This window comes from Durio zibethinus, unplaced genomic scaffold (assembly GCF_047325235.1).
Source record: "Durio zibethinus cultivar Kanyao isolate XHJ-2024 unplaced genomic scaffold, ASM4732523v1 HiC_scaffold_409, whole genome shotgun sequence".
Taxonomy (NCBI): domain Eukaryota; kingdom Viridiplantae; phylum Streptophyta; class Magnoliopsida; order Malvales; family Malvaceae; genus Durio; species Durio zibethinus.
This window is the reverse complement of record NW_028323032.1, coordinates 1-4,000: the sequence shown is the minus strand read 5'-3', so window position 1 is coordinate 4,000 and position 4,000 is coordinate 1. Positions and strand designations below refer to the sequence as shown.

General features: G+C 24.4%; 2 non-coding genes across 2 annotated transcripts; one reads left to right on the top strand and one right to left on the bottom strand.

The window, feature by feature from the left end:
• Positions 1-544: 544 nt before the first annotated feature.
• TRNAT-UGU (transfer RNA threonine (anticodon UGU)) lies at positions 545-617 on the bottom strand. Its single transcript has one exon. It is a non-coding gene; the product is annotated as a tRNA-Thr (tRNA).
• Positions 618-3,461: 2,844 nt separating this feature from the next.
• On the top strand, positions 3,462-3,534 carry TRNAF-GAA (transfer RNA phenylalanine (anticodon GAA)). The gene has a single exon. It is a non-coding gene; the product is annotated as a tRNA-Phe (tRNA).
• The last annotated feature ends 466 nt before the right edge of the window (positions 3,535-4,000 follow it).

The window sequence follows — 4,000 nt, the reverse complement described above, 5'->3', positions numbered from 1 at the left end:
TTAGTCCCGGTAAAGCCCCCAGACGGCGTATTTTTTTGAAACGAGGCCCTCGGTAACGCGACATAAAGACTCCTTATTAATTTGAATTTTATTGAAATTTCATAAACCTAAATTAAAACTGAACTAAATGAAGCGAACGACTGAAGGATTGTACTACAAATATTATGAGATGAATTGGATCAATATCCATACTTTTTTTGTATTGTATATAATGTATATTGTATATAATGTATACAAAAAATAGAAATTAAAATAAAATATATATAATATATAAATATATTAAATATAAAATATATATTAAATATAAAATATAAAAATTAAAATCTAAAAATTAAACCAAAAAAAGTTTCCTTTTTTTTTTTTCTTGATTTATTCTGCAAAGATCTAACTCCTCCAATTTTATTCCTAATTGAAAGTTTCTACGACATAATAAACGGATCGTTGACCTTTGGAAAGAAAAGGGGAAAAAGCTTTTTCAATGTTCTTTGATTTCAAAAAAACATTATCAATCATGTAAAAAAGTAAAAAGCAAACAAATAGAGAAAGCCGGCTATCGGAATCGAACCGATGACCATCGCATTACAAATGCGATGCTCTAACCTCTGAGCTAAGCGGGCTCAAATAATAGAAATTTTGTATCCATAGGAATTCAGCAAACTATTACGATCTTATCTATTAACTATCTATTAGTTATTCATAATTACTATGAATTATTAATATGAATTATAGACTAGAATTTAGAAAAACTAGAATTTTAAATTTTAAATGCCATATTTATGCATACATAATTTATGCCATATTTAATATAATCATATTTAATATAATGATATATAATAATATATAATAATATATAATAATGGTAGATTCAATCTAATATTCAATCTAATATTGATAGAATATAATAATTAAGAATAGAATAATATAATTCTATTTGATTATATTTTAATCATTCTATTTGATTATATTTTAATCATATTAAAAATGATATTTTAATTTAATCATATTTTAATTTAATCATATTAATATTTAATAACATTATATTTAATAATATTAAATTATAATAATATTATTATAATTTAATTCTAATTTTATTATAATTATAAAAATTATAAAAATAAATTATAAATATATTTATAATTTTTTATAATTATTTATTATTTATCTCTATATTATATATTTTTATTTTATATTTATTTTATTATATGTTATCTTTATTCTATTAGTCTATTCTATTTAGTATTCTATTCTATTTAGTATTATATTCTATTTAGTATTATATATATATTTTAGTTATTATATATATATTAGTATAATATTAGTATACTAAGTATAATATTACTATATTTTTTATTTTATATTTTTAGTATTTTTTAGTATATTTTTAGTATATTTTACATTTAAATTATATATAATTTTTTTTTTTTATATAGATATAGATATAGATTTAATTTAATAGATAAGATTTAATTTTAATATAGATAGATAGATTTAATATAGATTTAATTTATTTATATTAATATTTATTTATATTTAATATAGATTTAATATATATTTAATTTATTTATATTTAGTTTAGAATTATAAATAGAGTCTAATAATTAGATAATTATAGTGAAAATATTTTTATGCATTTATATATAATTTATATTTATATATAATTTATATATATATTATCATTATATAAATGATACGTTATAAGTCTAAATAATTAGAATGAAACTTTGTTTTTTAGACTAACTAATTCGAATTATCTTCGAAGTCGAAATAGAAATGAATGGAATAATTAGTTCTAGCTATTATGCTTATTATACTAGAAAATAAATAATTAATAATGAATAAATTTTAAAATGAATAAATTTTAATAATGAATAAATTCAATTTTCATTTTTATTTTTATTTTTTTAGTTATCTTATTATGGTTATATAGGATAGTCTAATAAAAGAATAAGAATAAAAATAAAATTAAAGAAAAAAGAAAAGATGCAACCCCATAGAAATGAAATCCAGATCATAATGAGAGATGAGAGACTCCTTTCTTTTGTTTTTCATTCATAAAGGCGGAAGCTAAGACGAAAAAAAAAAAAAAAATCGACCGTTTCGAGTAAATTGCCTGAGAAAACTGAGAGTAAGGGGGGCATATATATGTTATGGAATATCCATCTATATTGAATTGCGAATACAGAAATGATAAAATATTTTCTGATTGGACCAAATAAATACGGGTCTCCGATAGAGACGAAGAAGATAAACAAACAAGAAATAAAATAGGTAAAGACCCTTCGATATAAGAATCAGTATCTATATCTACTAAATTCAATACTAAATTCAACGGTTTTCGCATAAAAAGAAAGAAAATAAATAAATGAAAGAAAGGGGAAAGGAAGGGAAGGAGAAAGGGGGAAGGAAGTGCATCCTAATGAGATCCTAATCTCAAGACACAAAGGGGATATGGCGAAATTGGTAGACGCTACGGACTTAATTGGATTGGATTGAGCCTTGGTATGGAAACCTACTAAGTGATAACTTTCAAATTCAGAGAAACCCCGGAATGAAAAATGGGCAATCCTGAGCCAAATCCTATATTTTACGAAAATAAACAAAGGTTCAACAAGCGAGAATAATAAAAAAGGGATAGGTGCAGAGACTCAATGGAAGCTATTCTAACAAATGGGGTTGACTGTTGGTAAAGGAATCCTTATATCGAAACTCCAGAAAGGATGCAAGATATACCTATATAAAATATAAAATAAATAGGTATACTAATGAAAAACCAAAAAAGACGACTCGAACCCGTATTTTTTTATTTATATGCAAAATCAATTTATATGAAAAATAAAAAGAATTGTTGTGAATCGATTCCAAGTTGAAGAAAGAATCGAATAGAATATTCATTAATCAAATCATTCACTCCATAGTCTGATAAATCTTTTGAAAAACTGATTAATCGGACGAGAATAAAGATAGAGTCCCGTTCTACATGTCAATATCAATACCGACAACAATGAAATTTATAGTAAGAGGAAAATCCGTCGACTTTAAAAATCGTGAGGGTTCAAGTCCCTCTATCCCCAACCCCAAAAAGCCCGTTTGCTATCTATTTATTTTATCCTACCCTTTTTGTTAGTGGTTCAAAGTTCCTTATGTTTCTCATTCATCCTATTCTTTTCCATTTTACAAGCGTATCCTAGCAGAATTTTGTTCTCTTATCACAAGTCTTGTGATATGATATATTGTGATATATATATGATATACGTACAAATCAACACCCTTGAGCAAGGAATACCTATTTGAATGATTCATAATCCATATCATTACTCATACTGAAATTTACAAAGTCTTCCTTTTAAAGATCCAAGAAATTCCCCTTTTAATTTAATACTTTTTCGTTTTTTTTTTTTGTTTTCATTTTAAGTGACATAGACCCAAGTCATCTAGTATTATGAGTATATGCGTCGGTAATGGTCGGGATAGCTCAGTTGGTAGAGCAGAGGACTGAAAATCCTCGTGTCACCAGTTCAAATCTGGTTCTCGGCGTATGATTAATTTGTATGAGTATCTACTCTACAAATTAATTGATATAGATCGACATAATACATACTTATCTAGCTAGCTATCTGGAAGTAAACCCTCTCTTTATTTATTTTTTTTTTTTTTTTTTTTGTTTCTATTTTTTAGATGAGCAAAGAGTCTATTATAATTATAATGTAGTAAAAAAAATAAATAATGTAGTAAAAGAAAAAAATTTCATTATCTTTCCTCTTCTTTTTTATTTGTTCACGCTGTGGCTCCTCACATTCAAAAAGAATGTTAATACTTCATACATATTTAATTAAAAAAAAAGATTAAAATAGTTGGTTGAAAGGCCCAACCAAAAGTGTGCTGGTCTATGGAGGAGTTCAAGGATAGAAATAACCAAGACTCATCTCAGCTACAGTACAAATAGAATCCGATTCCCTTTCATTTATTTATTTGTATTCTCTTTCATATTCCATTTCTTCAT